Source organism: Oryctolagus cuniculus, chromosome 14 (assembly GCF_964237555.1).
Source record: "Oryctolagus cuniculus chromosome 14, mOryCun1.1, whole genome shotgun sequence".
Classification (NCBI taxonomy): domain Eukaryota; kingdom Metazoa; phylum Chordata; class Mammalia; order Lagomorpha; family Leporidae; genus Oryctolagus; species Oryctolagus cuniculus.
In genome coordinates this window covers 19,118,848-19,130,998 of record NC_091445.1, presented here as the reverse complement: position 1 = coordinate 19,130,998, position 12,151 = coordinate 19,118,848, and positions in this window count along the sequence as shown.

Genomic DNA, 12,151 nt, shown 5'->3' with positions numbered 1-12,151 from the left:
TAAATTCTTGGTATGTAGTTATAAATATTGCCTCACTGAATTTACAGTGTAAATTACAATATACCCTTCTTTACCTGTATTATGATCATTGCCATGAAGCCCTCACTTTGTGATATTAATATTTGTTTTAAAGACAAATGTGTATATATGTGTAGGTGTATAATGTCTACATTCAAACTGAATGTGGCAAAATATTAAAAAAATTGTTAAATTTTAAAACTAAGAAAATAAACTTATAATTTAAAAAACTGGCCATCATGGTTAGGCTGCAATTATTTTGGGGCCCTGAATTTTTTTCCTATTAGAAATATACTATAGGATACAACAACAACAACAAAAAGAAAATGAGTGAAGTGTTATTTCACCAATTACATTTTACAAGAGCTCAGATTTTACTGTCACTTTTTAAAATGCTGGTATTATTAAATGCTCTTGATAATTACAATTCAGGAAGAAATATATAAGTTCTATATGCTACAGAACTCTGAATTCCTAGGAAAAGGGATTGAAATTCGCCAGGTTTCTTGTAATCAATACAACCATTTGTTACTCTGTTGAGTTAAGGTTGACTCTCCAAAACAATGAATTAACAAATGAGTACTTTTTCTCCAAGGAACTATTTTTCCTAACCTCACTTGATTCTGTTTGGAAGCATAAATTTGCTTAGCACTTACAGTCACACGTGATTTTTTTTGCTATGTGTCCATTTCTATTAAAATTTTATGAGTTAGTCATATTGTATAAAACCTCCATGAGTAATATAGCTCCTTAAGATAAATGGAGAAAGTTACTGATGATTAGTGGAACGCCAGAGACAAATCTTACACAAAAATGTTCCCATTTTCTGTTGCTAATGTATGTTGTTATCCCAATCCTTTGCTGAGCAGTCAGTGTTTGATGCAATTTTCTCGTGCCCTCTGATTTACAGCAATTAAAGAATCTGACTTGAGTTTCATTCACACACTTTCAGAAACCATACCCTGGAATCGAATTTTCAATCTTCTTTTGTTTGAGTACTTCCTTCAAGAGCAATGTTCGTGTTAAGGACTGAGAAGTTTTGAGGCCAGTAGGCTGTCCACAGCCCGGTGCAGTGGCTTAAACTTCATGGATTATCCTTGTCTTTGAGCTGGTGGTCCTCTGAAGCATGATTCAATTAGTGTCTGAGAACAAACATGGCTTGTGGACCAGCTCATGCTAACTCCAGTCTAAAACAGACAGCTGGCTCAAAACTAAGTGGCTAACATATTAATTTATCATGAGACTTCAGTGGTGTGGGAAGTGATACTCAGAACATATGGAATTGGAAGCAGTGGCTTAATTATATGGTAAACTTTATTATGTTGTGATAGTATAACATATGCATTATTGTAAAATACAGATATGTGCACTTTCTACCTCCAAGGAAACGTCATGACGTGTTGTGAAACAGACCACGGCTCGGTAGAGTTGTTGAACAAGTGTGGTGTTAGTCTGGTGGTGGGTGCCTGGGTCCCATATCATCATGTCTTCCTGCAGAACCATCCCACATATCACAAGATTATCATACAGATTATAAGATGCTGTCAATGCTTATGATAGGCCGAGGCACCCTTATCTAATTTTCAATGCTCCATGTGAAGGAAGGGTCCACACTTAATTAAGACTGACAGGAGGGCCTTGGGTACAAAAGGTCAAGGATTAAAATTTTAAAAAAGCTGCTCACTTTCTGATTGGCTTTTTTTCTGCAATTATTTGGCATTGTGCTTCTTGCTCTAGACATTTCCTTAGAGGACCATGTCACAGATACTGTAACCAGGAACTTCTCATAGGAAGCCACCTAGGGAACAGGACAGAGTCCTTAGAAGAAGCAGACCCTAAAAGTCTACACATCTCATGCCAGTATGTTTTGGTGGCAGAATCTGTCCCCAAGAGACACCACACAGAACTCAGGGGCAGTACGAAGCTAAAAATGAGTGGCACTGTTACAAATGGTGATGGGGGCAGGCAGAGGGTAGGATTCAGATTGAGGGGGAAGCTTTGCCAGCTCAAGTTCTTAACCGCCTCGGAGCAACCATGAGATGATGTTATGGGACCCTAGGGAACATAGTGAATAATGCTGGTTGGATAGGCCCGTGCCTCGCTTGGTCCTGCTCATTCAGGTAGAGTCATACGTGGATCTGAGGCCCAAGCTCTGTCTCAGAACACCATGTGTCTGTGCTGAGCGTGTGCTCCCAGATGCTAGAATGATGCCCCAACTTGGAAATTGAGACCCTTTCTCCATGCATGGAAAGCAGTGCCTGTACTTTCCTGGACTGTGCTTCCCACACCCCCGGAATGGATATGGCAGCATCTTTAACTGTCTCTCTCCTCTATTTTAAGGTGGATTTTAAGTGTGTCTGTCCTGACCGATTTTGTTGTCCGACTTCATAGAGGCAGTCTGCTTTATTCTGGCTTCTCTGCAAGTCCTGGGCACTCCGCTGTGCCCAGGAACCACCCATCCAACCCCTGTGGTTGTGTCTGGGTAAACTAGAGGGGAAATGTGCAGTGAGATCCCAGAGAGCACAAGGAGATTGTAATTTCAGTTGCATGTGCTCTTTGTTTATGGCCAGTGATTGGTAAGGTGATCAGGTCACACATGAGGATACTTCCCTCAGTCCCAAAAGGTCTGTTTCCAACACAGAAGTGAAAACCCTTGGCTGGGATGGAGCTGAAGGTTAACTGTGTCTGAGCTCTCTCCCCCCTTCCATGGGACCGGTTTGCTAATACCTGACTGCACTTTGCATAGGAAAAGGAGAAGTTAAATAGTTGGTAAGAATGTTTGTTGCTAAGAAGATTCTGCTGTATCTTATCAGACTTCTGAGGACAGCCTAAGGCAGAGCATGTTTTTTTCCCAGTGGTTTTGAACTGTTTGGATTTTGGTATCTCTTCCTTCTTTTTCCCAGATACCCCTCCTTGGGTACCCATTGCCTCCTTACTCTCATGTTTAAGCTACCAAATCAATTCCTGATAATTTTTTGAACATTTAATTTTACTTTTAAATTCTAACAAAAATTAGCTGCAAAATATTTAAAATGAAGCCGTGACCTGATTCCATGGGATTGGATTTGACTAAGAATTATGGGGATGGTAGCGGGTTTCTCGAACCCTGGCCGACTACTATGTGGACATTTACCATCTATCTTCTTTCCCACTCTTGAAGGAGGAGTTTGTGCTCTCTCAGTCAGCTTGGGCAATGCTGACCATTCCATGTTTGTTGTCTCTACATGTAAGCATGTCCTCTCCAAGGCAACTCTCACTCTTCTCTCCTTGAGACTTAGTCGACCCATGGTCCATCTCTGTAATCATTTCTCTTAACACGAGGCAGTAGCTACACCACAGAAAACTGACTCCTTCCCTCTTTTGACTTCCCCACCTCACACATATACTTCATGATTTCAATTTTCAAAGTGGTGGAAGTTCTGCTCTGGATTCACTTTCCCTTGTTTTCTACAATCTTTGCCGGAAAGGGAGCTGTATATTTGAATGTTAGGTATGTGTGCAGCTATGAATAAAGTTATACGTCATTTCCATTTGACTATTGTCTTTTGCACATTTCATTGATAATGTAGGATGGGGGAGGAGGATTGTGGGAAGAAGGTAACATTAATTGGAAGAGCAGAAATAGAAAAATCTTATGTCTGATGATTGCAATGACAAATCTCTCAGCTCTACCTTGATATCATGAGCTCATCAGCGTTCATTTTTCAACTCCAGAGTGTCTTGATGGCTCGAGATAATTTCTCCTCAGAGAAACATCGCTATTCTTTTCCTCTTAAAACCATACAGGTTAGAAAGAGGAATTCAGAAAACTGCGATGAACACAAAATGGCAAACTTATTCATGGAAACTAAGAATCATGAATGCTGGAAAAGTCCAGGTTTGGAATTAGTTAATATCAATTTGCCATCTGTTCCAGATTGACTAACCCATCTGGTGTCTGCTGTCAACTAGTATCAACATATCTTCCAGATGCCTGTGCTGCGTGTAATTACTAAAGTCTGCACTTGATTTAAGAACAGATGTAGAAGGGCAAAGTATGTGTGTTTCATCACAATTGAAGATGTGATGGCTTTCACTTTTCTGACAACTCTAATCTATTAATATGGAGTCATTAGCAGGGCTAAAGTTGTGTTTAAGAGTGATAACTGGAGAGTATCAGGAAACAGTTGAGATGGTGGGCACAGCCATTGGGAGGTAATGGGCATAGGAGAGGAGCAGGCCTGGAAAAACTCAATCCTCTCATCAGAACCAGGAGTTGTACTAATGGTCATCTACTGACTTCTTGAGCACATGGTTGTGCGGATGCTGTTCTAGGTCCTGAAACCTGGAATATGGGGAGGCAGACACAACACTAAGGAGAATTCATTATAAGCAAGGCTTGAACCTGCCCCAAATAAAGCCTAGTGTGGCATTCACATAGGTAGCTAAGGGATTGCATGGTACACAGAGACATGGCTTTGGAGTTAAAACTGTAGAATTCTGTTGTGAGTCTTGATTCTGCACTGTATAAACTGTCTGATTTTGGCTAGTCTCTAAATCTCTTTAAGCCTGTCAATTTAAAGAGTTGTCATAAGAATTCTAATAGAGCACTTTTTAAACTATGAATCAAGACAGAACTATTTCATACTCCTATGTAATGAGTTAAGATACAAATGAATTTTAATAAAGCAATAACAGGCCAGCGCCGTGGCTCACTTGGCTAATCCTCCACCTGTGGTGCCGGCAACCCAGGATCTAGTCCCGGTTGGGGTGCCAGGTACTAGTCCCAGTTGCTCCTCTTCCAGTCCAGCTCCCTGCTGTGGCCCAGGAGGGCAGTGGAGGATGGCTCAAGTGCTTGGGCCCTTGCACCCGCATGAGAGACCAGGAGGAAGCACCTAGCTCTTGGCTTCAGATCGGCACAGTGCTGGCTGTAGTGGCCATTAGGGGAGTGAACCAATGGAAGGCCTTTCTCTCTGTCTCTCTCTCACTGTCTATAACTCTACCTGTCAAATAAAAATAATTAAAAAAATAAATCAATAACAATAAGCCTCTCATTTAAAGTATCCAATGTGTTGTTTTATGAAAAGGAAGATTATAACATACCAAATTTAACAAAGGCAACATATATCAAAACTCATCTATAAACACTAAAAAACCTTCCTGGGAAAAAGTTCAGAATTAATCTTTCATAATTCTTCAAACAGATGATTGTTAATTTTTTCTAATTAACTTCACTTCTGTGAGATTATTGGGTTAATGTAGCATGAATCAGTTTGATAATATTATTTGAGCACTTACTCTGCACAACGTGTAACACTACACATCACAGAACAGTACAGGACTAATATTCTTTCAATATACACTGTCACCACTAGTTCACCTATTTACAGTCACCATCCATTCCCATGGGTTGATGCTGTTTCATAATGGTTGATAAGTTTTGAAGATCAGCTATTAGTGAAAGAACGAAGAAAGTGCATTCTCTCTCTCTCTCTCTCTCTCTCTCTCTTTTGTTTGTTTTTTGACAGGCAGAGTGGACAGTGAGAGAGAGAGAGACAGAGAGAAAGGTCTTCCTTTGCCGTTGGTTCATCCCACAGTGGCTGCTGCGGCTGGCACACTGCGCTGATCCAAAGGCAGGAGCCAGGTGCTTCTCCTGGTTTCCCATGCAGGTGCAGGGCATAAGCACTTGGGCCATCCTCCACTGCCTTCCCGGGCCACAGCAGAGAGCTGGACTGGAAGAGGAGCAACCGGGACAGAATCCGGTGCCCCGATCAGGACTAGAACCCGGTGTGCTGTTGGCGCAAGTGGAGGATTAGCCTAGCGAGCCATGGCGCTGGCCCAGTGCATTTTCTCTTAACCTTGGCTTGCTCAAGTCTTGGGTTTACCTCCATTTCTCAAAAGCACTAGTATGGGGCACTAGTTAAAGCAGATAGTTGAAGTCCTAGTCAACACACACGAAGGGCTAAGAATGCATGAATGCACAGTGAATAAATTGGAGTAGACTCGAGTTTGTTATTGGACAAATGATATTTTATTGACTGAAGTGTATTTATTATTTGATTCAATTGATTGAAAATAGGACTTTAGCTGATAGACTCTAACTTGAGTTTATATTTCATTGGGGGCATTTGTGGCTTCTTCATTTGATCCATGGGGTTTCTGTAGTGCTTCTTTAGTGTTACTGACTGTTGAAAGCCCTTGCTAACTATTCACATCAAATATGTGAAACAGGATGTACCAAATGTGTCCTCATGTTCTTGAAATATTTGCAAAATCAATAACACTTTTCTCATTTTATAGGCCAGTTCTGGGGCTCAGAAGTGATTGGTAAATTTTCTATGCACTGATGACTAGAAAGTGGTCTGTCTGACCTCAAATCTGGGTCTTTTAACAATTTCATATTGAGTGATTGGCATTAATGGACTTCCTGCCTCTCATTGGCTCTTTCTCCTTCAGCTATATTCTCTCTCTAGTGCGTCCATTCCTCATTCATCAAATTCTAGTTCAGATTGGAAGTCCACATGCACATTCACATGGGGAAAAGGAGGAAAGCTCCTTCTTCACCACAGCTATGAAGATGAATAGTGTTTATCCTGGGATCAGACAGGAACATGTCAATCATCACAATGTAGTATATAGTGAACTGTTACCCTCAACTTGGTTCTTTCTTCATTGCTAAACATTTTTGCTACAGAATACAGAGAATTTTAGGGGTTATGGGGACAAGAAAGCTGCCCATGGATATTGATAAAACTTCTAAGTGTCATCCAAACCAAAACAGGCACAAAGATAATTCCTGGAAAAGGGGTGTGGAATGGGAGGCGATTCACATTGGTTGTACCTTTATCCTATGCTGGATACTAGATAGGCGCCTTTCCATCATTGCTTCATGTAATTAAGTGGGCTAAAGTCATCGCTTACTCTCCTTGCAGAGAACCATGTGACTCCGGCTTCGTGACAACCAACCGTGGGCTAACCTGACTCCCTTTTCTTTGGATTTTAGTGTTCATTTCCTTTCTCTTCTCCAGAACTTGCAGGATTGTGTTTGAAAGATCACATTGACAGATTGCTTCCAGGGGATATTTTTAGTGGCATGGATAAGAAAATCTCCAGCAAAGGTCAGATCTTTCGCTGTTTTAATTAAATTGCAGCGGGAAAAGATTAAATCGTAAGGGTGGCTCGCCAGCTACTTCTGCAGCGATATACACACAGGCATTCTAAGTCTCTTCATTGCCACACCTGCGTAAGAGTGACGTGGGATGCCAGGGCCAGGGTTTAATTTAAAGTGAGGCTTGATAATTACTCAGAGCTTTTGCAGAGTTGTCCAGGGATATTTAATAATGTTCTGTGGACTCACAGTGATTGCGATGATCACTTTTATGGGTGTAATACTTCATTACTTCCTCTTTAGACATGAGCAGGTAATTTTTAACTGGCAGGGTCTTGTCATTAGTCATTTAACACCATCAGCTTACATCCTTCCTGTAACTTCCAGAAAATATATGTCTCCATGGAAAATCTCAAAAGCATTTTTCCACTTATTTACCTTTCCATGTATTCTCCAGGTAGGAAAGCTGTTTGTGTCTATCTGGAAACCGAGGATCTTACACAGATTTTTTTTTATGAGAAAAAACGCTTTGTTCCAAGGGAGCAATCAGTTGAATAGCCTTACTAAAATATTTCACTGCAGCTAGACTGAAGTAATGCTGCTTTAGAGATGAACACACACACCCCACTTCCATTTTACCTGTTTGTGATTGAACCAAAGGCTAAGTCCAGCTCCACAGATGACTCACCTCAACCTGACTCTTACACTGAGTGAGCAAGGATGCATTTTAAATCTGGCTTTCTCAGGTTATGAATTAGATATCAATATATTTAAATAAACTATCAGAAGATAGGGGCAGGCACTATGGCGGAGCGGTTTAAGCCACCACTTACAGCACCGGCATCCCATATAAACACTGGTTCGAGTCCCACCTGCTTCACTTCCAGGGGATATTTTTATATCCCTAGGAAGGCAGTGGAGGATGGCCCAAGTTCTTGAGCCCCTGCACCCACATGGAAGACCCAGAAGAAGCTTCTGGCTCAGCCTTGGCCATTGCAGCCATTCGGGGAGTGAACCAGCAGATTGAAGACCCCTCTTCCTGTGTCTTTCTCTAACTCTGATTTTCAAATAAATAGAAATTAGATCTAAAACAAACAAAAAATGTCACAAGATATTCTCAGAACTATTCTGTTTTTTTTTTTTTTTTTATTTGAGAGGCAGAGTTACAGAGAAAGGAGATTTTCCATCTGCTGGTTCACTCCCCAATTGGTTGCAACTGCCAGAGCTGTGCCAATATGAAGCCAGGAGCCAGGAGCTTCTTCCGGGTCTCCCACACAGGTACAGGGGCCCAAGGACTTGGGCCATCTTCTACTGTTTTCCCAGGCCATAGCAGAGAGCTGGATCTGAAGTGGAGCAGCTGGGATTCAAACCAGCACCTATATGGGATGCCGGGGCCACAGGCAGAGGCCTAGCCTACTATGCCACAGTGCTGGCCCCTCAGAACTACTCTAAAAGGACCTAAAAGGAGGCTGTTATCTAAATTAGAACTGAAAGGTGGGGCTATACTAATTTACAAGTAAGTTTACCTGCCCTTTTCTGTATGAAATGGTGAGAATGACCTTGCTCTTTCCAAGTATTCCCTTTTGTCTGACAACCTCTCTCCACATGCCACTTTAGCTGTCTGCTTCCATGCTAAGAAGACTATGAAAGGCATCCATTAGGCCCAATGGCCTCAGCTTCAGTGACATTCTCATTCTTTGGGATCTAGAATCCGGTCCCCCTCTAACCACCTCCCGGATTCTCTCCTCTCCTTCATGGCCATGGCTCTTGGAAGAGTTCCTCCATCTGTCTCCAACTGCTCGCTGTCCTCTCTCATCTGTTTTCTCTCCCTGTGCTTGGGCCCATTCAGTGCACTGAACCTGCTCTCACAAGGCCACCGATCTCTTGTCCGTGACCTTGACAGTGTATACCATTCACTCCTTCCTAAAATACCTCCTCCTTTTTGTTCCTCTAGTACTGCCATCTTCGGATTTCCTTCTACACTGTTACTCCTCCTTTCTCTTCTTGTGGAAGCCTTGTCCTTTGCTTGTTTCTTGTGTGTCACTGCTGCTCAGAGTTCATTCCTAGGCTACTTCTCACTTCCTCTGGGAGAGCTCATTTACCTCTATCACTTCCATTCCTATTAAGTACTAAGAAATTTCCATTTCCCTATCTCTAGTTCAGCCTATTCACTAGCATATCAGACCCCCTGATACAATGACCTGTTAGACAAACCTACTTGGATACATTGTAAGTCCAAAGTCAACCTGCCTACAATTGAATTCATCCTGTCTCCCCTAACCATCCACACTCAACTTCCCTATGTTTCTTATCCACAATAATTCAAAACAGATCACTGATTCTATCTGGAGTCCTATGCACTTAATTTCTGCATTTAATTCCTTACTTTCCATCTCCATTGTACTGTAGTTGTCCAGTATGCCAGATTTCCCTACCTGGGGTCCTCCAATGGTTCCCTAGTTGTTGTAACACTTGTCTTAATGTCCTATCCCGTGCTCCACACTACAACCAGGATCATCTTTCTTTATTGCAGACTTTATTGTGCTATTTTCACCATTAAACCATGAATGCCTTTCTAAAGCTCTTAGGATAAAATATAATCTCTACAACAAGAATTAAAATCACCTACTTGCTCTGATTGCTTTTTTATTCTCCAGCTGTCATCTTCCTTCCCTTTTTAAAGATTTTATTTATTTGAAAGGCAGAGAGAGAGAGAGAGAGAGAATGAGAATGAATCTCCCACATCCACTGGTTCTCACAAATACTTGTAATGGCCAGAACTGGGTTAAGCCAAAGCCAGGAGCTAAGAACTGAACTCAGGTCTCCCACATGGTTGGCAGGAACCTAAGTACTTGAGCTGTACTAATGTGTACCTGCTGTCTCTCAGGGTACACATTAGAAGGAAGATGAAATCAGAGCTGGGATTCAAACTCTTCTGATACAAGATGTAGGTGTCTCAAGTGACATCTTAACCTCTGCTCTAGCCTATTTGGTTGGTGAACCCAGAATCACTTCTCCCCACAATTTTTTCAAAGACCTCTCTCTGCTTTATCTCAGAGTCTCTGCATGTGCTGTTTCTGCTGCCTGGGGTGCCATTGTTATCCTCCTTTGTCTGATAAACCATTGCTTTTCCTTTGGGACTCAGTATTTTTGCTCTTATAGCTTATTGTAATTTATTGTAAATCACCTCCCCCTCTATAGACAGTAAGAACCATTTAGGTGGGACATATCCACCCTTAAGTGTGCCTGGCCAATGGTAGCTTTTCTTAGTTCAGTTTTCATTGCTATAACAAAATATCACTGACTAACCCTTAAGGAAATTTAATTTTCATAGTTCTGGAGATCAGGAAGACTGATATCCATGTGCTGGAAATCCAGCAAGGGCCTGCCTGATGTATCATCCCATGGCAGAAGGTGGAAAGGCAAGAGAGCATGGGGGGTGGGGAAGAGAGGGGGAGAAGGGGGAGAGAAGGAGAGTGAGGGAGAGCAAGGGAGTGCGAGGGAGAGGCAGGCTAAATTCATCCTTTCATCAAGAACCCACTCTTGAGAGAACTAACCCACTCTCATGAGAATGTTGTTAATCCATTCATGGGAACAGAACTCACATGACTCAATGATCTCTTATAGGTCCCACCTCTCAACAATGTTGGGGAGTACATTTCCAAAGCATGAACTTTGGGAACATATTTCAACCATAGTAGAGTTCCTCCTAAATATTGGTAAATAATTCAACATATTTCAAAGGCTAACTTCACAGCAACTTGCCTTCCAAGGGTCCTCTGTATGCATACTTCTGCTAGTGTTGAACTGGTGTTGCTAGGTTGATTTTCCTTTAGTTTAATCCAACAGATAATCAAATCCAGAAACAGCCACCAGCAACCTTGTGTTAACATTGACCTCTGAGCTTTCAATGGATGACAGCAATGAGTCTTCAAGTCACCTGGGAAGGAGACTGTACAAGGTCACAGCAACGTGCAGGCTTCTTAACACCCTCTCCTCCTATGTAACTTGAAAACCAAGCAGTTTGGGCTGTCAGTCACAATCCTGCTTTATATGGTTCTTCCTCAGGGCTTACTCCCTATTGCTTCAATTTCCACTATAGTCCTATTTGCACAGTTACACCGAATTAGCACCTATTTCATTTTTGACTCTATTATTATCACCAACTGTACATCGAGCACGACTTCATGTGTTCATTTGATGCCAACAGCAATCCTGGGAAGTAGTCATCACTCTGCCTATTTGACAGGAAAGAGGCTGAGGCTACTCTGTGTCCATAAAGATATTCAGTGGAGAGGTTGTGCTTTGACCTCCAGAGTCCACATTCATTTCATGGCTTCTGGAGTGTGGAGACCCATCTATACATCTTGTCAGAACATGTAGTCAACACTCAGCACCATTCACAGCATAAGTAACTGGTAAAGCAATGAAGATGTTGGAAACAAGCAGGAATATCATTTCCTAGGTTAGTCTTTTTGATGTGGCTTCTTAAAGACTGTGTGAAGATATAATGAGTGCCACCTACATTCACAGCCAAAGAATTAACCAGTTAAAATAACAAAGAGTAAAAGGGTATGAAGCTTTCTTTGACAAATTGTAAGCATTGTTGACCTTCCAGAAAAGTGATAGCACAGGAAGACAAAAATGCAATGTGTCAGGAAGACTGAAAATAATTGTACAATTTCCACTTTGCATATAAATTCTATAACTTCAACAATGTTAATTTCAGTTCAAATGATGTGGCATGCATAAGATGCATACATTTGACGAGAGGTAAAGATAAGCACAAAAATGCATCCATTTTTAATTGTATTCATTTTTCACAGCAAGGACTTACTATCTTTATTACTTTGTATACTGTTGGTTCCTGCTGGAACTTTCTTGGGATAGATAACACATTCATTTATATGCAGAAAAAAATGCATGACATGTTAATGCTAGGTTTTGACAGATTGCAATAAATCATAGAAGTGGTGAGTTTTCAGCAAATATTAATGATCTAAGTTTATTAAGAAGAAGAGCAAGACTTTGGCTCCCCTATGCAAT